Source organism: Carassius gibelio, chromosome A23 (assembly GCF_023724105.1).
Source record: "Carassius gibelio isolate Cgi1373 ecotype wild population from Czech Republic chromosome A23, carGib1.2-hapl.c, whole genome shotgun sequence".
In the NCBI taxonomy this organism is placed as follows: Eukaryota; Metazoa; Chordata; class Actinopteri; order Cypriniformes; family Cyprinidae; genus Carassius; species Carassius gibelio.
Genome location: NC_068393.1, coordinates 13,039,497 through 13,065,390, shown reverse-complemented (window position 1 = coordinate 13,065,390; position 25,894 = coordinate 13,039,497). Strand labels below are relative to the sequence as shown.

The following is a 25,894-nucleotide window of genomic DNA, read 5'->3' as shown; positions in this document are numbered from 1 at the left end:
AGAGGTCGGGAACAAGTGAAATATTACATAACCGGAACACTATTTAGGTCTATGCTGATTTCACACTGAATATCCGATATGAAGCAGTGAAATGGAATATTGTTTTTGTCTGCTTAGAAAAGGCAGTGAAGAAATGAAACCCATGGAGGCACTTCCAGGCTTGTGCTTGACAGCTGTTCACCCTACAGCAAAGTCAACATGGCATTTTTACTCGTACTTCTGAGATATCGTGTTTGTTATATTTGCATAGCTATTTCTGTTACCTGCCTTCTGGTACCACACAAACAACCCAGTAACAGTCAGTTAAAATGAAATTGTGCTGTGATGATTTGTACTTGACAGGCCTGTTAGAACATTTCCACATTTCAATAAATAAAATATGACACCCCAAAAAAACATGTTACAAGAGCGCACTGCTAGTCATAGTGCTTCTGTCTAAATTAAGGTGTAGTCAAGATGAGAACAATGCTGTGGAGTAGTATCTAAATATGCAGGTCGCAACAATAACAAAAAACATGCTCTCACCCATTAATAAAATATAAGGAGCTACAATGGACAGGTTTTCTTAGTTTCCCGAGTCGTCTGGTTTCGGGCTCACTTGACCCCAGTCAGAGACATTTCCCAAGGGTCCTTTACATAAAATGTCTTCTTGTGCTCAAATTGAACTAAATAGGGCACAACAGAATGAAACGGAACTCACGGCTCTCCAGACGTGTTTCAAAATGTTAAACTATTTTTAACTTGACATGCTATCTTAAAAATGCAACACTTATGTCAGAGCTGTGGCACAGAAGGTATTGTGTTGCTTCTGAAATATGAAAGGGCTGAGGAGCTTGTGTGGTTCGAGTTTGGCACAGACCAAATCCCATTCTCTTTCCTCCTCTTTCTCTCTGTAGATAGAACAATATTTTCAAAATGCAGTGGCCTCTTTTGCAAGAGGGTTTTATTATGACCAGCAGCAGCAAGATACAATTTTATAATAATAAATCAATACATATTTATTTACAAAATTACAATTAAAATTACATACAATTTTATAATAATAAATCAATAAATATTTATTTACAAAAATACAGTTTTAAAGAAATATTTTATTTATAATATTTATTAATAATAAATACTTTTAGAATAATAAATAACTTTAAATTATATATAAATAGACATTATGTAATCTTTAATCTCAAATGTAAATATTTTAATAAATATTTTTAGGCCTACACTATGTAAAAGTTTTAGCAAAATTAAGAGCAAGTACATCATAAAACCACCTTTCAAACAGTGTTTTTGCCATACCCTAAATCACAATGGCAAGCCAATGATAATATATATTTTAGAGCTGACAGGACAGAAACGTCATATTCATCCACACAGAATAGCAATGCTGAAACTCATGTATTGACCAAAACAATGTTACTCAGCAAGTGTTTTGCAGTCCTATCCCTCAACCACAAGAGGGCCAAAAAAAACGCTCTGTAGCTTTTTTTTTTTTTTATGGAAAAAAATTAAATAAGAGTACTCATTGGGGATGACTAGCTGACAACTTTGGCCAAGCTGTAATGCAGAGGAAGTTATACATTTTGAGCCAGAGCTGCTACTTCCATCCTACAGGCACTTTTTAACACTCTTTCTGTATGGCATGAACATGTTGACAAGATATATTCACAACGAGCATCTATTCCCTCTGGAGATGGATACAAATAAAGGTGACATGCTTACATTAGGGTAGTGATGCGCATGTTTTGATGGTAACCTTGCACTGGAAGGATGGATCACATCTGACAGCTCTCGCTCATTATTTGCTCTCAACACGAGCATCTGCCCTGTGTCACAAGACTCAGGTGCACCATAAACACATCCTTCTCTCTGCGGTGTGGAAAAATTCTATCTCGTAGGGAAGACTTTTTAAGGTTCCATTATGAGGAGCTTGCGATTTCTCAGATCAGTTCTGGCAAAAATGTATGTCGTTTTAATTGGGGTCCATGCATATTCATAATGGCTATTTTTGCACACGCCCACGCCTCACATACACACACCCATCATTGGGTCCAAAATTAGCATTCGAACATTCTCCCAGCTCACAGAAGACAACGCGTCCACAGGAGACAGAGTTCAAGAAAGATACGAAGACAAAGACGAGGCAGCGACAAAAGGCTCGAGGGGTGCCTTCTACAAAGATGAGCTTGCAACAGATGCCTCCCTCCATCATTAAAGACCATAAGACCCTCAACCATCAGCCTTCCCCAAGACACTTCTCTGTAAAGCTTCGCTTTTCTCTTTCCTGTCTGTATTGCTCTTATTAAAGCAATGAATCTTCATCTCCAGAGACAGACACATTAAACAGCAGATCCAATCCCACGGGATGGATGAGAGGAGCTGTGCTGTTCTCCAAACACATCTGAACCCAAACCCCCTCCCACACGCACACACACACACACAAGCAAGCACACACACCTCCTCACAATCCAGCACAGCAACAAGTTCAAAAGTCACAGCATGGAGCATAGAAGTTTGATGTCCTCCCTTCTTCTCCTTGCTTAATCTGGTGCTAAATTATAGCATGCAGTCCCATGTTCATGTCCACCTCTCACAGACAAACACTATAATCATTATCATCCTGCTGGGTTTATTATGCATTTGGTGTTCTGAAACAGAATTTTGGCACCGCTAGGCGCAATATTTGCCAGAGCCTCGGCTCAAGCCTGAGATGTAGTGAAAATATTGAGAAAAGACTGAATTAGTAAAGCAGATATTCTGCCTTCAGTTCAGCTTTTTTGTAACAATTACAGGTCATCTTGGGGTATAGTTTCATGTAGAATCAACAACTGTATCACAGAGTGCTGTAAGGGAAATGTAAACAGGACACCATGTACTCTTGTGACAGAATGGAAGTAGTGTTTTCCCCCGTACTTTTACATACATCCAAATGAAACTAATTATTGAAATGGGAAATAAAATGTAAGTATGGCACTTAGTTCAACTCAAGTTCGTTATTGATTGGATGCAGGCAGATCTGAATGTGACGTTGCAGTCAGTTGTAAGAAAGGGGCAGGGTTTATATATAGATGAAATGATTAGAGAAGTCTGGCATATGTCACTGGAAGATATAGTTATTCAAATCTTATTTAAAATTACAGTTAAAAAATATGACGAATTACTTGTTCAAAAATGCTAATTAATTTATCCAAACTTCATACCATCCTGAATCATTTTGTGAACTGATTCAAATGATTCCCCTCAAAATATCTGACTCAAACTAAAAAATTGCAACTTCTCCCATGAGCATGGCTAGGAGAACTAGGGTGGATACTTTCGAAGCTTGAAACTCTAGTTCTCTGTTCATTTTAATTGCATGAAATAGAGTAAGTGACTAGGACATTCTTCAAAATTATATTCTTCTACTGTTAAAACATTCATAACTTTTCCTATGTTTGCATGATGTCAAAATGAACTTTTTAGACTTGTTCCTGCTTCATCAACATGCAGAAACACACTGACTCTTTTGGCCTGACCACTTGTGAACAGATCACCTGAGACAGATGTTAATACCAAGTGTAAACACAGCCTTGGGTTCATTTTTCAGTTATCCATCCATGACTTAGACTAACTCCAAAATCAATATCTTGTCGGACTTCACTACTGAATTCTTGGAATGGACTTTGGCATGAATGTAATTGGGGCAGTGTTAAGTGCACCCAGGCTGAGTGAGTCCAGCTGGGCTGCTGCTTGGAGCAGCTGGATGCTCCACAGATCGGAGGAGGGAGGAGGGAGGAGGGAAGAGCTCTCATTCAGACACAAGATGCTCATCCAAACTGTCTGCTCCTCAGGAGGGAGCCTCAGAAAATCTGGAGCTGAATCAAAAGGACAGCTTCTGTACAGGAAGGGCAGCGTAGGTCAGGATTAAAATCAATCTGTTACCCTTCAGGTTGAATGCTATGAATTGATCAGGACTGATGCCAAAGACATGGATGTAGATTTTGCCCGCTTCTGTAGGTTGTACATGATGATGCACGTGACCAGAATGAGTTCCATATCCCTGAGCTTAAGTGCACATAGGTTAATACACGGGGAACACAAAAAAGAAGGAGGATAGATTGAAAAGAACTGGGAGAATGCACCATTTGTGACACACAAATGTTTAGCAAGGGTGTTTTCTATGAAGGAGGAGATTTCAATGAGACAATAATCAACAGTACAGCAGAGGAAGGTAAGGACAGAAAGCATGGTCACGTCACTTTGACTGGCTGATCACACTGTCAAAAACAGGGATATTTCACCCAAAAAATTACATTTTGTTTTCATTTACTCACTCTCATTTTGATCCAAACCTGATGTCTGTGGGGGGGAAAAAGAAGATAATTTGAGAAATGGTTCAATTGTCCATAAAATGAAAGACAATGGTATACTACCATTAGCACTAAATTTCACTGACTAAAGACATTTTTAAAAATCTTGTGTATTGTTTTCCAAAGCAGAAGAGTCATTGACATGACAACATAATTTACATTTTTAATGATACTTTACTGTGGTTTTGATATTTGTAATTTTATTGAAGATTTTATTGAAGATATAAATTTTACTAGTACATGCGTCCCCTGGAAATCAAATCCATGACCTTGGAATTGTTATAACCATATTTTACTATTCAAGCTACAGGGACATACTATTTTTATATATTTATTTATTTTAATAATTAATATACATATAGAAAAATATTGCTAACCAAAAAATTATGTCCAATATGTCTTTAAAGTGAAAACTGCATCACGGAGCTAGAAAAAACCATGTGCCACTGACATGTTTGTCATATTCAAGTGGGAAGGGAAAGAAATCTTAAAGGAAAACTCTAAATGTACAGTAAAAGTCGGTTCAATGATTCATGAGAAATGTTAAAGTATCCATAATGGTATTTTGAGACTCGTGTAGGAGAGGAACTCATTGTGTTAAAAGACCGCAGGTACAACAAGACTGTGGGAGGACAGATTTTATTCATTAGAAAGACAGAAACCATCAAAGCTTTCATTCGTCTTCTCGTCTGTGTCTTTACTCATTCCCTATTGTCTTTAATATTAAGTGGAATCGTTACTTATGATGACACAAATTGATTTCATTGTGGTTTTGCCACAATATAATGAGGGACTCCTGCTGCTCGCTGTACTCTCTTATGCCTCTGAGAAGCCAATGCAAATGTTGGATTTCCTTTTTTAAGCCGTTTGCCTGCACGCTGCATGAGCGAACCCTCTGCCCAATTATAATCAGCAATCTCCACAAAGTTCATAGTTCCCTCATCACTGAACTGTCTGCAAGCAACAACAGAGCAGAAAATAATTGACACCTGCCTTTTTAATAAGTAAACTTAGCTCAGTGCGCCAATGTAAATGTACAACATCAGTCTACAGGAGGAATGCCAGATGTTTTTTTGTTTTTGTCAGAATTATGGACATATTATAAAACCAAGCTCCAGAACAAATGCAAATGAAGCCTTGGAGTTGCGAACAGGTCCCAATTCTTTGCAACTAAAAAAAAAACATTTTTTTTTTGTTACATTAAACCCATTAGTGAAAATAAAATTTAACCGAAGACATTTAAAAGCTAGAAGACGGGCTTGTCGCCTGCCTAGGACAGCAGGAGATGCGACTATTTCTCCGGTTTGCTATATAACGAGTTTTTAAAGCATGCTGGCAGCTGTGGTAAAAGGGCTCTTCATGAGACCCTTCTTTCTGCAATTCTGCTGCTTTTTTAACACAGATGCCTGTGTCCTAGCAGAATCTAAATGAGGTCCCTGGGGTCTTGCACAGCCGGGGCCACATACAAGACATCCGCATCATTACCTTTCTCTGTCTCCCTACAGGCTGTTCTTCAGCTATAGATACTTTATATCTCCCAGTGGGGAGACAGTGGAGCTAAAACAGGAGCTGGTGTGTATAACCTTTGGTCAGTGGACACCTGCGGATAAAAGCAGCGATTTACTGAAGCAAAAATACATTTCATGAGTGACAAACAGCTATAGTCCAAAACTGAGATACAAACACGATATTTGAGGAATAAAACATTCTCGTTCTGGATTGGCAGATTTACATTTGATGGATTGAGAAAAATGGTTTGTGATAGAGTGTTAGGAGGGTAAATATGCGTTCACTTACTATTGTTTATGAATTATGCATTAGCGTTGAGTGGATTAGCGCTGAAAGGCAGCACGGTAACTCATGCTTAAATGCCGTAATGAAAAAAAGATACACTTACTTATTAAACAGTGATTTTAATTCAGTATTATGCACAAACCTTTGGGTTGCTCAGTGTTTTGGTCTGAGATGTGGTTACTCAAGTGAACACACATACAAAACGCCCCTACACACACACACACGGTCACTGATGGTTTGAAAGTCTAATGATTATGTTAGCAATAGGAGGATTTGTGCGATCCAGAAATTAAAACCACCCACATATCCACATTTTCAGCTTGATGAGTGTAATAATGGGGTCAGATCATACATTTGTAATTATTATTATTATTTTCCCTTAGGTTCACAATGTTAAGCTTTCCTGCACCAAAAACAGTGGTATTTTAGCATTTCATTTTGTCCCTCATTTTTGTCCCAGGCAAAAAACTGTTTATAGTAATGTAGTTTGTGAAATCTAAGACAATCACACATCACCTGACTAAACGTTAATAGTTGACAACAGAACTCTGGCCCCTCTATCGCCACCTGTGGCTTATACATAAATCGCAAGACACTTGTGAAGTTGTTTTTTTTATGACAGCTGTGTTCGACATTTTATAAGTTCATGTGAATCTGTCGTTCTTCACCACTGACAGTAAGAAGAAAGTCCTACAAGGCATATTTCTGAAAAATATTTCATGTGAGCAAGTAACATCTGCCACCATAATAGCCTGGATCTTTTTTCTCTAAGTATAAACATGACATACACAAGCAAGGACAAATGATTTTCCACCATATCCAACCTGATTGCTCGATACTGTAGCTAAACCAGTATTGCAAGCTTATCGTATGAATAAGGATAAGACAAGAACAGAGATACAGATAAATAAGCGACAATATGTGGATTGTCAAATTCATAGTGCAAACTAAAAGTATAAAAAAAAATGTAAAAAATTCTGTAATTGCAAAAGTTGTTTTGGCGGCTAAATGAAATAAAATATTAGGTTAAATAAAAAGTTATATACTAAAATTGTATGAAAAGTTATACACTAAAATTATATATAAAAAAGGAATGGATGCAAAAAAAAAAAAAAAAAAACATTTCTTATAAACTGAAAAAACTATCAAAATTATTTTATGTGATACTTGACAGCCTGTCATGCTGTTGACAGTGCTTAAACTGTTTTTACCCAAAATATTCATTTTAATGGGTTGTTTTTTTGCATCTGTTTAAATGCTCATTTCAAATGTGACATGAGTAACAATGCTTACTTGACTCAGGTGTAAAGGTCAGATTGATTCGATCAGGCACCTTGTTAAAGGAAAGTTTCTGGTTCCATGTTAGTTAAGCTCTATCGGAAATATCTGTGACATACTGTCAATTACCACTGAAAACAATTTAGACCCATTTTACAAGCTGAGGGACGAGTAAAAATTGTCTGTGGTAATCGACAGCATGCCTGCCACAAATGCTGTTGATAACACTGAACTTGTTAAACCCAGATCATTTCTATAAAAATAATCCTTACCTACACGTTTCTAATGTTATGCAAGGCCGCGTGTGCTAACCTACAGCAAGAAACAGCTTGCAGACCTGTGAAAACAGGAAGGTGGTGCTTCCACCTTTAATTGCTAGATGGAAGAAAAATGCAAAATTTATCTACATGTCATGGTTGATCATGCTAGATTCATATAAATATTGCATTAAAATTTTCATTAAGAGAAATTTACAATCACATCACTTTCTCACCAGTGGATCGTGGACTTTTTAACTTTGAGGAAACGTTATAAAAGGGATAGTTCACCCAAAAATGTTAATTAGATGTTCATCTGCTTACCGCCAGGGCATCCAAGATGTAGGTGACTTTGTTTCTTCAGTAGAACACAAACAAAGATTTTTTCAAACCACTGTAGACTGTCAATCATATAATGGAAGTTGATGAGAATCACAGATTTGAGTCAAGAAAACATACACAAATAAAACCAGATTAAACCCTGCGGCTCTTGATGACAAACTGATGTGTAAAGACACAAAACAATCGGTCTGTGCAAGAAACGGAACAATATTTATATAATTTTTTACCTCTGATTCACTGCATTTTCTGAACTGTCCTGAATGTGTTCCTCCTGCATTACCACCATTGACTCTATAATCTCAATTAGGAGTGTCAATGCTGCATTTGAGATATAGGTGGTGGTAATGCACTTATAAGTCTGCAAGAAGAAGAAGATTGTTTCTTTTTTTAACGAGCGGCAATCTCCCGCTCGGTCTTGTGAGGCCAACAAGGAAGTGACTAAAACTGTAATTCATCGATTGGCCGCTTGAGGCTGGCTGTAAAAGGGTGTCAATCCCATAGACTCCCAATGTTAAAATGCCCAACTTCACAGCAGGAAAAAACATATTTACAGCCTGGTTCAAAAACTTTTTTTGGTGTATATAGCTAATTTTGTCCTTTATGACAACTGTGAGGGGGTGAATTTTTTATTACTCATTCGTTTAAATTATATTAAGATTTAAAGTTCTGCATAATTAAGGGTGTGGCCACTTGAGTGACGGGTCGATTGCCGCTGCTGACACTGCTGTCGAGCTAGGTGGGCGTGGCTTCAGCAACCAGCTCCCGCCTTTTTGCCCATTTTTGATTGTCCACGGGAGTCGCATGGTGACGTGCTGCCAAGATGGCGGCGGCCATTCTGCACACTTTAAGCTTCAAAAATAGACTTCAGGAGTCTACTGGTGACGTCACGGACACTACGTCCATGTTTTTATACAGTCTATGGTCTTTACACATCAATGTATCGACACGAGCCACAGGGTTTAATCTGGTTTTGTTTGTGTATATTTTTTTGACTTTCGAACCTGTGATTCCCATTCACTTCCATTATATGACTAACAGACTGCAACTAAACATCAAAATATCATTTTTGGGTGAAGTATCCCTTTAAGGATTATGGATTAGTATTTTGCCCAGAAACTTACACTTTAACAATGGATTTGTTTCTTTCCTACAGCACCTTTTCACTGCAGATCATCCATAGGTGAGCAAGAGATATGTTACATTTCTTCAAATCTCTTATGATGAAGGAACAAACTCATCTACTTCTTGGATGGGCTGAGGGTGAGTACATTTTCATTTTAGGGTGAACCATTCCTTTAAATGGACCTGTCTGCTGATAAATTCAGTGTTGGAAAGGGAGAATCTATGGCATAATAATTATTGATTTGTTTCTAAGAACCTTCTCTTCTGCACAATGTTTAGGTTGATTGATAATTGCGTATGTGCAAGTACACACACACACACACACACGCGCGCACACACACACACACACACACACACACACACATCCTTCTGGCGCTTTCTTTCACCAGCTGTGATGCTAAACTAGCATTGCAGACTGTTCAAGATTGTGTTTGAAAAATGCTTCCACTACTCCATACTACTTAATTTTTTTCATATAAAATGAACCATTACAAAAGCTGTGTTATATTCTTTTCCCCTCAATCCCCAATTGATGATTGTTCTCTAAACATTTGGTCTTCACACTATATATCTCTATTCTCACGAAGCTTTGAACCTTTACACTATTGTTCATTTACCCAGCTCCCCCTCTTCCTGCTCAGCCTCTGTTTTCAAATATGAAAATGGAAAGAACACATGAAGAGAAGAGCGAATAAAGGGCACAACCTGGGATGATACAATTTTCAGATTTAAATCAGCAGTGTACAAAAGCTTTGTTTTTAACATTGTTATACAAGCCAAATTTGGCAACAGAAATGGAGAGCATCTGTTATTCACACAGCCAATTAAAAAACTGTTATGTCACTCATTGCTCACAATCACACACACACACACACAAATTAAATGAAAAGAAATACAGAAATACCTTAAAACACCTGCAAAGTAGTTTGCAGGTCAAATACTGTATATGTCAGACATAATGACAAAATATAGTTAGAATGATCTCAAAATGAGCATCTATAATGTTTCCTATAAAAATGACACATCTGCACATGCTATAAAATTTTACTCTCACCCATTATCAACTCATTCAGCTTTAGGATCCTGGTTTTACATTAGACACCAGCACAGGAGCATACCACAAATGATCATACATAATAATATTACTATGCCCATATATAGGTGTAAAAAAGATTATATATATATTAAATAGTATTTAAGATCATAATGCAAAATATAAGATGTAATGTTACAATCTCCACACTACAAACAAGCACATCTTTCATAATGCACAATTATTCTTGCACTAAAACCCTCTTCATAATGTATTTTGGGCTGCAGTTCATCATATTAAAGGGGTCACATGATGCGATTTCAAGTTTTCCTTTCTCTTTGGAGTGTTACAAGCTCTTGGTGCATGAAGAAGATCTGTAAAATTGCAAAGACTAAAGTCTCGAATCCAAAGAGATATTCTTTATAAAAGTTAAGACTCTGTCACGCCCCCCTTAAAAGGCTCGTTCAAACGCACCCCCACATGTCTATGTCACGATGTGGGAATATTTGCGTTACGCCGCCCACATGTTCAGCAAAGAAAGACAGCTTGGTTTCAGTAACTGCAGTTATTGTTAAAGCAGCCATGTCAGGGAGATGCTGTGTGTATCTAGGTGAAAGCAAAAGGACTTCATTTGGCCTTCCGAAGGTAGATGCATTTAGGAATCTTTAAGATTACTTACAACAGAACAGCATCGCATTTTATGGACGACCGTTTCGTAAACCTAGGAGAGGAGGTCATTCTGACTCTGCTATGACAATCTGGCGCTTCTGACTCAGCTACTGTAAGTATGTTTTGTTATTGGTTTAAATATTTGCTATTGATTGTCCAAATGTGTAGTTTTGCATGTTGCACGCATATGTGTCAACAGATTCAATTGAAGTCACCTATGCTGGAACCGCTCCAATCATTTCAAAGTCGATTATTTAAAAAGATTCTAACAATTAATTTAATATGAGAAATTCAAAAGAGTCATTAAGTCCTGAATTGGGCATGGCTTGTGCAGATTCAAAACAACCATCAGAGAAAACTTTTTTGTGGAAATATTTTCTGAAAAATTCAACACTGTAGCGCTGTTTTGCAATGCCACATTGATACTTCTCAAATAAAATGGCGTTGGTGCTGTAGGGAACTTTTGTAAAAAAAAAATTTTTTTACATATCTATTATACCTGTCATTATGTCCTGACAGTAGAATATGAGACAGATAATCTGTGAAAAAAATCAAGCTCCTCTGGCTCCTCCCAGTGGTCCTATTGCCATTTGCAGAAAGTCATGCGCTCCCGGTAAAAAACATCCAATCAGAGCTGCGGTTGGTAACTTTGTTTGTGTTCAAAATGTAGAAAAATGAACATAATAAGTGAGTACACCATGAATCCATTTTCCAAACCGTGTTTTTAGCTTGTCCTGAATCACTAGGGTGCACCTATAATAAGTGTTTATATTCTGACTATTTTAGATTGCTTCCGGGATACCGCGGCGGAGTAACCCAGTACCTTTGTGATTCTTCACAGACATAAACAGAGAGAAGTAGTTCCGGCTATGATGTTCTTCCGCAAGACGCAAGCAGTTTTGTTTATTAACTGCTAGAGCGTCAAAAGTTCCCTACCGCAGCTTTAATTAATGAAAAGCTTTATGAATTTTTTTTTTGAATTCCTGACATTCTTTTGACATTCATTCTGACATTCATTTTTAATTATTTCAAAATAATTGAAAAACAACAATTCAGCATGAATCGTTGTTTAAATGCAAAAACTAAAAATCAAGCGATATATATATATATTTATTTTTTTTTTTTTTGAAGAAATGAAAAGGTGCTGTTTTCTCATTTTTCAATATTAAATCAAAATTCAGAAGAACGAAGGATACTTGACATAGCACACTTTTTAAAAAAGTTATTAAGCCTATTTTTCTTGTTGCCCAATCAGAACAGACTTGTGACCCATTTTGGTTTGTGAGTGGCCCACCAAATTAGAACCACTGCTTTAATCTTCATTAATCAGACCTTTATCAGAAGGGTCTTCAAGCTAATGAAGTCCTTGGCAACAAACAAGAGTAATGGGTCCACTGAGGAAGTAAACTCAACAAACTTCTAAGCTGCTAGCACCACGCTAAAGTTGCTGTGAATTAAAAAAAAAAGGCTTTCATGGTAGTTTAATGAGGACACTGCATGAAACTACTGCGGCTGATGAAATAAAAATATTGTTTTTGTTTTTTTTTCATAACGTGAGGTGAATCTGGGATATGGAAGATATGAGTGTGAGAAACAGCGTTGCACGCCCAAGCGAGTGCAGCCATGTCTTCGGAGGAGAATTAGGTCAGTTGGGCTCCTGGGAGAATCAGAGGGAAAAAGAGAGAGAAAGAGCAGGAACAAACTAGTGAAACAGAGAAGACAGTGGGGACAAGGGATGGATTGAACAAAGTAGAAGGTTAAATGTGAAGGATGAAGGAGAGAGAGAGAGAGAGAGAGAAAACACCTGAAATGATTTCAGTAGATGGTACCAACAGAAAAACAGCTCTGCATCAGTGCAACACTTGCTGTTTTAAATGCTCTGACTACAAGCCTCCACACAATTGTAAAAAAAACATGTACACTGCAAAAAATTATTCATAGATCAACTAAATGATGCATTGAATAATAATGACAAACTTACCAATGGCATGCTTTTTACATTTGCAGACGTTTTTATCCAAAGGGATGTGTGTGTGTGTGTGTGTGTGTATGTGTGTGTGCGTGTGCGAGTGCGTGTGCGTGTGTGTGCGTGTGTTTCAGTTTACTTGTAACAACTCAGGAACATATGAAATATCTGTCATGTTGTCAATCTCAATAGCATTTGAGTTTAAATAATGCTTTTATTTACCCTTTTTGAGGTCAAATAGCCCTAACATGGGAAAAGACAGAAGAAAAAAAACCTTTGTAGTATGGCCCATGCACCCTCTTCCCAGCATGCACTAGGACATACACAATTAATAGGGTTTTAATGACCATTTGCCAGTTTTATTTACACTGTTGATTATTTTGTTGACACATTTAGATTTTAGTCGTATTGTGTGCCAGGATTCATTTTCTTAGTTACCTGTATGATCATTTATGACTGATTTTAAATAATGAGAATGTTACATTATGCTCAGTCAAGATATTTACGTAAAAAAACTCAGAAAAAGACATGCAAACTATTGCCTTGAATGCTTTATTCAGTCAAGTTCTATTAAAACCTAATTTTACCGCATAAACTGTGAAAGTGTCTATACAAACTGCAGTGATGTACAGATGCTATTGTGAAACATTCTTAAGATGAAGCATCATAGAGAAAAACCCGACATAACTGCACTAAAGTTTACACAAGAGAGTAAAGATGTACGTGATTCTAAAGCAAACCACAGATCTTGTGCACGTCACAACAGCTCTTCAGCTCAAATCTCAAAGTACAGTGATGTGTTCCTCCATCCCCCTTCACTCATTCTACAACACAGATTCATCTCCCGCTCTGTACTGTAAGGCTTGACACTGTACTGGGGTAATTAGTTAGTGGCTGGAATAGATGTATGAAATATTAAGGGACTTCCAATGGGACCAAACTTCAAATGAAAATCTTGCTGGCCTTCTGGAAATGTGCCAAGCTGAAAAACTGGAAATATGCACTAAATAAAAAAAATAAAAGGGAATGTTTACAAATTTGTCCTTGGGCATGCACTGGGACATACTTAATATAGTTGTACTGACCTTTTGCCAGTTTTATTTACCCTATCGTTGCTGATTTTGTCGCCATGTGTAGAAACGTGTTGTCTAGTATGTCAGGATTCATTTTCTTAAGGTTTCTTATAATGTCATTTCTGACAGATTTCAAATCATGAGAACCTTTCAGTGATTCATTCTTTAAAAGAACAATTTCTTCTTGTGGTGACGAACATTTTGATAATCTAAACAACCTTTTCCCACTATAAAGAACCTTTTGTGCAAAGGTAAGGTTCCATGGAGGTTAAAGGTTCTTCATGCAAACATCACTGTCAATAAAAAAGCTTTTTTTAAGAGTTTAAAGCAAATAAATTCTTCGAAATCTGAAAAAAAGCATACAAACTTATGATCTATGCCTTATGTTTTATTCAAGTTCTGTGAACACTTTCTTTTTATAGTCTTAATTTGTAGACTGCAAAAGTATCTCTACAAAATGGAATGATGTAGAGATGCTTATATTAAACTAAAAAATACAGTGGGTATAGAAAAGAATCATCCCCTTTAAAAAACAAATTTTATTGCTTTGCAGCCTGAAATGAAGATTGACTGTTTTTGTTTTTATAAAGCTGTTGTTACTCAGTGCAAATTATGACATCTAAGTGAAAGATATATCACCAACACAGAGTTGGAAAAAGGACCCCCCTCCTAAAAATGACTTTTAAACTCAATCAGGTGTAGCTAATCGCCTTCTCTGGCGCACAGAGCCATCTGACTTTCAACTGTGATCATCTGTGGTCATATTGATTAGCTCAGCTTGAAAAGAGCTTTCCAGGAGCATTTCAGTATTTGGTAGTGCAACTGAAGCAAGCAATCAATCAACTATAGGTGGGAAGGCAAAGTCAAACGATCTCTGGGATAAAGTTTAGGACAGCCACAAGTCAGGAGGTGGATACAAAAAAAAATTCAAAAGTTTATCAATGCCAAGAAGCACAGTGAAGTCTATTATTAAGAAATGGAAGGTATTTGGTACTGTACTGTATAACACACATCCTCCCTGGATCAGGACGTCCCTCCAAACTGGATAGCCAGGAGGAAACTGAGCAGAGAGCCAAGGGCTACAGCATCTCTGAAGCAGCTGCAGGTATTTATGACCAAGAGTGATTATGTGACAACAATATCACAAATTCTCCACAAATGTGGCTTGTATGGGAGGGTTGCAAGAAAAAAAAACACTCCTCAAGAAATGCCACAAGGAGTCACGACTGAGCTTTGCCAAAACGCAGCTTGAAGATCCTGAGGCAGATGACACTAAAATGTAATTATTTTGGCCTCAACATGGAAATGATATGTCTACAGCTCACCATTCAAATAACCCTATTCCTCCAGTAAAGCATGGAGGTGGTAATGTTCTGTTATGGGGGTGTTTCTCTGCAGCAAGGACTGGAGCACTTGTCAGGATAGAAGGAAAAACCGATGGGGTAAAATACTGTCACATTCTTGAGGAAAATCTGCTGCTCTCTGCCAGAAATTTTTCAATTGGATGAAGGTTTACCTTCCAACATGTCAATGACCTAAAGCACAAATTGAGCACACAGTAGTTGAAGGAGAAAAAGGTTAATGGCCTATCAGAGCCCAGACTTAATGCCCATTGAAAATGGAATGACTTGAAGACTGCAGTCCACAAATGCTCGCCATCAAATTTAACTGAACTTGAGCAGTTCTGCAAAGAAGAGTGGGCAACTATTGTGACGTCTAGATGTGCAAAGTTTGTAGAGACAGACACATATACCAACAGACTAAAGACTGTAATTAAAGCAAAACGTGGTTCAGCAAAAACTGTGTCCGTCTTCATTTCAGGCTGCAAAGCTTCAAATTGTGATTATTTTAAAGGGGGGGGGGGTAGTTCTTTTCTAGACCCACTGTAAATGGGAATGTGCATAAATGTGTCCTCGAGCTGGGTGTTGATACAGATTTGATTCAAATTCTGAAGCTGTTGATTCTGATTCCATTAAATTAAATTCTGATTCATTTTGGAATATCTTATTTTGCTAATATATGAAAGAAATGATCTCTCAGCTAATACGGTTAACATTCTAAGTACCTTCTAAGGTACACTTCAATATTGGTTTATTTTTTTAATCATTTTTTATTTATATTGTTTTTCACACATATGATAAACACAACTGGCTCAATGGAGAGCAAGTTAATTCAAATTTAAATTCTATTTCTTGTTAAAAACGGCTGCCGTGCTGACTATATATTATTACATACTTCCAGCCGTGGACATTATGTCTCATCAAATTTGATTACAGACTGTAAATTCAGGTAACGCCTATCTTATTTTGCTTTATATTTAACAATACCGGACATCAATCAAAATCGAGCTTTAAATTAAGATGCAATTAACTGGAAAATATCAATAATTTAGCCGCCCTCAACATGGCAATTGACAGTGAACAGAAAATAGATAACTGGCTAATACAGGTGACAGTCAACAGTCTGCCAAATTCAGTTCATGCACCAGATTTTTGCACATTTATGTCTGCAACTTAAAAGGCAAATGTATGAATTTTAAACATGTATGATAAAAATCATCAATATATAAGCAAAATGTAATATTAAATGTAAAAGGCAGTCAACTTCAGCACTTCAACTCTTTTACAGATGATTGTTTTTATAGAAGTGGCATGTTGCGAAGGTGTAATGAAGGGACAACTCCTCAGCTAAAGGCATCAGCTTCAGAGATCGAAGACCAGGAAAGCTGCACGAAAGCACCAGAGCAGGGAAATGAAAGGGGAGGGAGAACAGAAAGGCAAGTGTAAAATATTCAGCAGTTAAATCCGCTCCCTGGTGAAGGGAGAGCTAATGATTGAAATAAAGATAATGGTGGCCATGTTACAATAACGCTCAGCGTCATTTAACCTCTTAACCATAAACCACGGGGCTGAAAATTTTCCCATACTATTGCAAATGGTACTAAGAAATTCTTGCCTCTACAGTATGCTATAGCTCACATGCAAATTAGCACAGAGAAGAAAAACACATTGACTAGAAGTCAGAAGCGGTGACCAAAGAGGAAAGTGAATCAGCAGGACAAAGTCACTGGAAAGTGCCCATCTGGACAGTTTGGATGCTTCCTCTCACTCTAAACTGTGATGCCAACTGTGAAAGCGGCCTGTCACATAAACACACAAAAACTCACAGTGCTAACAGATTAGCACTTAGCATCATCTCCTATATTCTAACCTAAGGCACCATGGCTATAACTCAGCCAAATATAGGACCTGGGGTGACTATTCAAAGTTTTAACTAGGTGGATTATCTAAAATCAGGTCAGTGAAAGACATCAGAGGGCTAATTTCCCTTTACTTCCAATTGTATTTGCTCGATACTCCAATAAACTGTTGCATAATACCTCTCCTCTCTGTCAGGACTGTAGTAGTCAATCGTCTCAGCCTCGTACAAATCTAGAACATTAGCTTAGACATCAAAGGTTTGGTTATTTAAAGCACACCCAGAGAGGGACAGAAGTGTGGTGAGGGGTGAATGAGTCTAAAACTGAATACATTAACAACAGAGCGTATGTGTGCGCATGACTGTGCGTATTATGCTACAGCAGTTGACTTGCTATCACGGATGGGTAAATGTTTTTAAAGAAAGAAGTTGCTTGGGAAAGACAGCAGAAAGGAGGACAGGAGAAGGAGGAAAAACAAGGAGACAAGAGGCCAAAGGGCAGAATACGAAGAACATCTGTAGGAGGACAGAAAACATGAGTCAGATTGTGAAAAAGTTGAAACAATATAATGAAAGTTTACAGCTTAAAAATCTTTCATTTCTTTTTTTTACAGATGGAAGAAAATAGTTATACTCTAAAAGGAAATTGCATTGATTTTCAACATTGAGTCAATCAATTTAAAGGTAAAGTGTGTAATTTTGGTGATGGGCTGTTTTTCAACCAATGAAAGACATGATTAATGGTGAGGAAACCTATTAGACTTAACTTTTTTATTTTTAAGACAAGCATTATTTTCTACTTTAACCCTTCCGCTAATCCTCACCCCTTGCTTTACAGAAGGTCCCAAAGGTATTAACTGGTCTCCGCTCTGGCAACATGGTTTTCAGTGAGATGCATTCATAAAATGGTAAAAAATATATATATATAATAATTGAATATTATATTGACATAACCTTGAATGAATTGTGACATTACTCATAATTTGTATTTGATGTTTTTCTTTGAAAAAAAAAAGTTCAATTATGTAGTAGCACAACAAAACAAAACAAAATTCACAGTAAATTGAAAAAAAGAAACACATTTGCTAACTATTTAAAGTTATAAAAACAGACCTGTTCTTAATAATTCTACAACAATTTAATCCATTACAGTGTTAATATATAGTTAAAACTAAAGCCATAAACATTTATTTGCTTGAAATAAAATGAATGTTAACTAAAATAAAATCTGATCAGAATAAAATCTGAAAACTTATTTTACTTCAGCTAGTAGCCAAAAGAACATTTCTTTCATTTAAAAAATTTTCATTGAGTTTCAATTTGGTGTACTAAAATTACTAAAACTATTTTTTTAAACTAAAATAAAAATTAAAAAATCAACAACATAAAGGCATATATTTTAAACAAAAAAACTATAATAAAAAAAACTCAAAATTGCAAAAAGTCAATTAAATTAAATTAAATTAAATTAAATTAAATTAAATTAAATTAAATTAAATTAAATTAAATTAAATTAAATCTTTAAATTAATCCATGGACAAACACAAAATACCTTTAACAGAAAGCACAAAAATAAAAACAAATGTAAAATATATATTTGTAAAAAATATTTCATTTAATTTACTTACATAAATTAGTACTGATTTATGCCAAAATAAACTTGTTCACTTAAGTGATTAATTTAGAGATTGATTTTAAGATTGAAAGTTAAGATTTTGTATATTTGGATAATTTCCTTTAACTTGAACTTAAAACTGTATATAAACAGGTTCTCCACAGACTTACATTATAAAAGAGCAAAAGCCTGTAGGTCTATAGGAAAATGTTGGCTGGCAACAGTTGCTAAGGTATGACTGGTCGGTAATGTTTTAAGGCGGGGCTTTGGTGAAAGGTCAGTTCTGTTTGATGCCAATCTGTACTGCTATTTAATCGTTTGAAGGCTTACAATTTATGAAATTTTCTTTTAAAACATGGACAAAGGCTCCAAATTGTCCTCACCAACACTTCCACATGTCCACGGTTGTGGTTTGCTATCTGAGCTGAATAACACACCTCTCGTTCATAGCGCTTTTAAAAAAACAGCAGAGATTTATCACTGTCTTTATTGCAAATGAAATTAGATTATCAGACATTTATATTACGACAGCAACAGCAGTAATTTAATTTCCAGTGCTGCAGTGTTTTTTATGTCCTCCCCAGATAAATAAACAGAAAGAGAACGATTAGTGGCTCAGTGTGGGACAAGAGAATTTATAGCACCGCTGTCATAATGAGGCTCAAGCTTTTAATGGCAAAGGCTTCATCTCTTTTTCTTTTTTTTTTTGTTGTTGTTCATCTCATTCTCGGTTTTCTTTTTCTATCTCTCTTCATCCTCAGGTAGGGAGGAATGGCAGACAAAACAAGGCTACAGGAAAGAGTCCTCATCACCAATTTATGTTTGCTCCCATGTCTCGCATATATTTACCTCACTTTGAATGTAATAGAAAGTGTTGCCCGTCATAAAAGCGCACACCAAAGCACCAGCTTTAATTGTGATGTGGAAAGACGTGCATATCTCTCTCACAAAGCCTTTTTAGCTTTGTTATTATCACAAATGCTAAAGTGGAAGCTGTTCTGTCTATTTTCACATGAAAAGGTGCCTAAGCGAGGTGGAGTTGGTGGAGAGCACCTCTGCTTGAAATGATATAATGTAGATGATTAAAAGTAATTTGAGGGAGAGAATGAGAATGTGTGCGTGTGATCGAGTGTATTAAGACTCACATGATCCTCATAATGGTTTAGTTGTCTGTGTATCTTGATTACACTATAATTGCCGCTCTGTCCCGTGTTAGTTCCTGCTAAAGGGGGTATGATGACACTTCTGCCTTTCTTTAATATGTTAGTGAAGAGTGCTGCAGGGGGTGAAAATTATTGGTGTTCAGCGTGGCTGTAGATGTATGGCATCTCAAAAGTGCTGTAAGCTCTCTACTTAACTGTTTACGACCCCTGGCCGAAGAGGGATTACTAAACGAGAAGAACCTCAGCGGGCATTAATGAGGGAATGTGCTGGAGGTAATGGGGCACTTAAAAGCAACAATTAACATCTTAACAAGTTCTGACATATTGTGACCCGTTTGATACACTCTCTCTTTTCTTTCTTTTCATATACACGAATAAACATTTGATAGAAACTCTAATCCAAATACAATTAATCAGTAAATGCATTCAAGCTTGTGACCTTGGTCTTGCTCTCATCAAGCTCTACTGTTTGAACTACAGGAAGACATATACATACTATGTGTCTTCAAGCTGACTCATTTAGTAATTGTTATCAAGTGTGTACGTTTAAGTGATCTCATTAGTAATCTCAGGTTGTTCTAGCACACATACACAGTGTAAAAAAAATATTTTTTGAAGCTGCAAATAAAATGTTATATGTTTATGGCTATGGTTATAGGATTATTGAAATACATGGTACAAGAAAATATTATTTCAGTCTTTCTACTTGTGACGTGATGTTTAAACTGAATGCGTTACATGCCATTTTCTATCATTATTTCTATCATCTATCTACACACAAACACGTGTATACACACACACAAGCAAAATGGATATGTAAAAATTATATATGAATACCTAAAAATAATAATGAGATCAGAGTGGCTTGTGTGTTTATTAAAGCACCCTCTATCTATACAGGCCACACATAACACAATCACAATTTTATAGTTATTGTGAAGCTGATTAAATATGAGCTATACAACCTATGAGAATATGTTCCACGATCATTTTATGATTCCTATTTCATTTATCATTATGCGAGGGTGTTTACAGACATTACAAGTCCATCAAGGAGAGTAGATCATTAGTTGTAGGCTGACATGATTATTAAGTGTTTACTTCATTTGTTTAAAACGGCAAATAGTAAATCTGAGCTTATCAGCTGAATGCTGGACAAGACTTAGACGCCTGGAGAACTGAAATACACCCGTCCATACACTGACTTTACCAAACGCATCTGTGGGAGGCCTGTAGTGTGTGGGCAAAAGGTACGAATCGAACTTGAAAGTGCTTGCTATATGTAGTCTAGCATCAAGGTGGCCCACAGGAGTTGGATTGGATGCTGCACTGGTTGGAAACTGAACAGAGAAAGGCTTCATATCGTGCTCATATGGTGGGTTACATGTATACATTATTTTTCACTGAATATATTTGTCTCAGAGCTTGAGGGGAGCTGCTGTGATTAGTCTCCAAAATTAAGTAACCTCTTAATTGGCACCATCCAAGAGGTGAAAACAATGTTGTGAGACACAGTGTTAATGGGCATTAGCATGCTTATAAATAACCGACTGCATATATAGCTTCAATTGTGATTCATTGATTGTGATTTCCCTCCACCACTGTTAAGGAGAGTCTAATATGTAATGTTTCCATGCTGCGATAACAAGCCTTTTGAAAAATGCTAACTCGCTATAGCATATGTTCCCGCAAAGGTTCTCCACTCTGTCTAGCTGAGGGTTGCCAGCACTTACTCTCATAAGTGGCGTAATTTGTTGAGTAGCTGGAGGTGATAGAACACAGGATGGGGGCTGAAATGATTCAGAGCTCCATCCAGCAGAAACACAGATAATAATGCTGACATTCGGCATATCAGCAGACTCAGGGGTGCTTTTATATGAATTCGATGCACCATTACGTCAATAAAACAGCGAATGATGTCTTTATTTGCATTGCTTAATTGGATAATGTCTAAGATGTTATGTTACATTTTGTTTAAATCATGTCTAATGTCATGTGGTGGGCTAAAGCCGTCATTCAGATTTGCTGTAAAAAGTGGGAGAGGTGTTCATGGGCATCTTGGAAACCTCAACTGGGAATTTAATCTTGTCTGGGAACTTGTCTTAACTTGATTTCATTGACTTGAGTCCATCGATCAGACAGATTTAACCACAGCTCTTCTATCTTTGTGGGCAGTGCACAGACATATGGTGCAACAGCATTTGGCTGACACGAGTTCGAGTCCTGGCTCTTGGTCCTTTCCCAGTCCTATTCTCCCCTCTGTTTCCTGTCTCTCTTTAACTGTCCTATTCAAATAATGGCAAAAATGCCACAAATATAACTTAAAAATAAAACAAAAACAACCTGGCAGAGATTCGACCCCATAGCTGACCCTCATGACTTGAATCCTTTATTTATGTTGCAAGAATACATTTATTTTATTTTATTTTTTTCTAGACCGCCAATGGGTATATTTACATTTTATGAGAGTTTCTTATATTCTAAGCGCAATTCCACGGATATCAAGCTAATCCCACATCCGTACTACCAAGATTTTTTTGTTGTTGTTGTTTGTTTATTTTTTCTTGCTAGGACCATTTGCCGTCCGTTTAGCTGCTGGCTTTTGGCACATTCTGAATCTGAATCCGTCACGGCCATTGACCATTTATAACTGATCTGATCTAGAAGCTTAGCATTTGTGAAATCCTGTAAATGAGTGTTAGCTGGGAAATCCTGCATCATGCTGCTATGTGCTAAAAGGATGTGCAAGATTTCAGTCGCGTTCACAGCTCACCTGTGGGTGCGTCTGTCACTTTCACAAACACCTCTCTGGCTGCAAAGACTGTTTAAGTGTGGCATGGGGTAAAATGGTATCTGTTTCAGCAGCTACGATCTGCAGCTGAAAGCTCTAGAAGATTCGACAGTGATCATTGCATCCGCAAGGCATGGCATTACTGAATGCAAGTACTGTTTGCTATACTGTTAATAGCAAATCCTCCATTTTCATGTTTTCATTTAAGAAGATTACCTGAAATGTTATTATGATGAAGATCTCCGATCTGTCTACAAAAAGAATTGATTTCTTTTAGTGTGTTTGGCAATTGATAGAACAAATTATTGCAACGTGATGCCAGAGAGTATCTTCACAGGGTTATTAATTATAAGACCAGGAAAAATGAAATTATGCATTAATAAAAAAGAATGCACTAACACATTTTAAGTCTTTTAGATAATGCCAGATGGGTTTGGTTCAAGTATGCTCAGATTCAAAGAAGTGTGTAACTTTGCCTTTCTATTGCAGTAAAGTTCAACTAAATATTTTATTTTCCCTCCCACATAACAATTAAAAGTAAAATTCAAACACACCAAACAAGACTCTGTTCTTTAATACTGAGTAGGTAATAGCACCATAACAAAGTCCTTGAAAAAAGACCTCTTGTTATTATTACTGACTGAAAACAATAATGAACATTAACGACAGAAAAATAGATGTGTGGGGCTCTAAAAATGCAGTGCTTTGACAGACACACTTTTAAATGTTACAAAACCAAATATTAATGACTTTAATAGTTAATAGGAGCAACTCCGAAGACATTTTTAAAATGTCATCAAAATGCTAGTGTGTGGTTGTGGATATCTTATGCATTTAAAACATACACACTTTTGAATCTATATTAGTGAGAACTTCATATAAATGTTTTTGTTTTCTTTTCTATATATATATATATATATATATATATATATAAACTACTCTAAAACCTGCTTATTTTATTAGACACAATGCAAAACATCTTTTCAGTCTTATAAATAGTAAAAATCAAATGTCCTTGGTTTTTGTCATGTTACACAAGTTATGTCACAGTATTTGTGAGGACATTTGGCCCTCACAAGTATAATAAAGCTGTAAACACACTCTAAGCCACTCTAGAGTTAAGCCTACTTGTAGCTACAATAAATGGCTGAATATCTCAGAAATGGCAAGGACAACATGATAATAGGAAAAAAAAAATGTGACTAGTACACAAATGCCCAAGTAATGATCTACTTATGCATGAACACAACATCGTGTCTCTGGTATGGACAAAAAACAATAATAAGATCTTTAGGGAACGTTATGTCACAATATGTCCGTTATTAATAAATTAATTTCTCCACCCAGACTAGCTGTGATTTCATGACTATTTATTGCCACATTACTCAGAGCACCTGCTCTCAATAAAATCTCAGGCAAAGCGATGCAATGTCGCTCATCTCATATCTCAACTGTTTCTCAACTGTTAGAATCACGTGTTTAACAACTTTCGGGCGTAAATGCGGTCAGGACTCGAATTACTCCAGGTATAATTAAAACACGCAACACTGGAGGCGATCGCGCGCAGGGAAACAGCATCTTTACCTCACACACCGAACATGTTCATTGACAGGTGGGGTTCAATGTGGCATCTTCAGGACTACTGCGCTCACAAACTCCATCGCAATCTATAAACTTGAACACGGTCGAAATGCGAGAAACCGTGATTTTTTGCTTCATCTAGTTTGCTTCAACAGATGTTCCGCCTGTTTCGCGGTGCCAATATGTCAAGGAAAAGCTTGAAAGGAAATGCATAAAACAAACATTTTCAGACAATGCACCAAAACATCAAAAGTTGTTTTACCTGCTCGGAATGGCACAGAGTACGCACGGGAGGGATGAGGAAATCCAAACTTTGAAGACTGCGAGCGCTTGATCGGCTTTTAATGGCTCGTTTGTAAGAGACGCATTAGATCGGCGCAGTCCTGACAAGACTATGCTGCTGTCTGTCCCTCTCTCCCTCCCTCTCTCTCGCTCCCCCAGAGAAATAAATAATCTCTGCTTTCATCTGGATCACCGAATCTCTACCTCCCTCCCTCTCCAGTTTGCGCGCTCTCTATCTATCTCTATCTGTCTTTTTCTCTCCATCACACACACGCGTGCGTTTTATTGACTCTTGTGTTAGTGTTACTAATATTTTATGTCAACCCTCGCATACCTATTTAAAACACAATTAATATTATATTAAAATAAAAGGCAATTTTTCTTGTGGCTATTGGCTGGTCCCCACAGTTTGTGTGAATTGGTGCATCACTAAAATTCACAGTGCTTGGGACTACATTTTATTGACCCCAACTTCCCCAGACAGACCCAATGAGAAGGAAATGTCCTTTTGGACCTTATTGGACCCCCTTCATCATAAGGCAATGTAGGCAAAATCTGACCCATAAAAAAATTGTTTTAGATGAATAGGTTTTATTTTTTCCCACAACAACCTCAAAAGCATGTGCAGTATCTAACACACTATTTAAACCTTTCTTATACATAATTCATAATAGTCATAATTGTGTGTATGTATATATATATATATATATATATATACACACACACACACACACACATGTATAATTCACTTGACTCTGTTATCTATCTTGTATTTTTAATGTTACATTTTTAATGTGTACTGGAAGACCAAGACAAATTCCTTATCTGTATAAGCATACTTGGCAATAAATCTAATTCTGATCCTCAGATGTGACTGGACTGAGTAAGCATGAACTCATATTTCTGCAACTGATGGGACTGTATCTCTAGTATTTAATAGTATTTAAAAAAGATTTGCATTGACTAATTTAGTCATTCTTAATTTTGGACCCCATCACTGCACATTTTGTGTCTTTCTTATTTAACACCTGATTTATGATCAGCTCTGTAGTGACCTGAACTGGGTGTGTCAGATAAAGGACATTTCCAAAACGTACAGTGCTCAGGCCCTCCAGGACTAGGATTGAGAAGCACTAGCAGATTGCGAGGGACGGGATTACTATGTCGGATTAAACTGCAACAAACATCATTTCATTATCTGCGCATCAGATGAAAAGCATGGTGTGGTGGCGAAAATCTCTCACTGTTGTGTCCAGTTTTGTTTTTATAAACTTCGACATTTTATAGGCTCTCTCTAAGGAAAGCACAATGGGCATTAATATGCAACGACAAGAGTTATTATATTGGAGTTTATTAATGAGTTTTGTGGGGATTTATGTTGTCATTA

The 25,894-nt window shown here is 36.8% G+C and overlaps 1 protein-coding gene across 1 annotated transcript in view; it reads right to left on the bottom strand.

Annotated features, from left to right (window-relative positions):
* LOC127944390 (caM kinase-like vesicle-associated protein) overlaps nt 1-24,727 on the bottom strand; it is a 37,589-nt gene extending 12,862 nt beyond the window's left edge. Inside the window, exon 1 of the mRNA XM_052540279.1 lies at nt 24,488-24,727. The gene's annotated coding sequence lies outside the window, so the exon portion shown is untranslated. The remainder of the gene's footprint in view (nt 1-24,487) is intronic.
* Between the last annotated feature and the right edge of the window lie 1,167 nt (nt 24,728-25,894).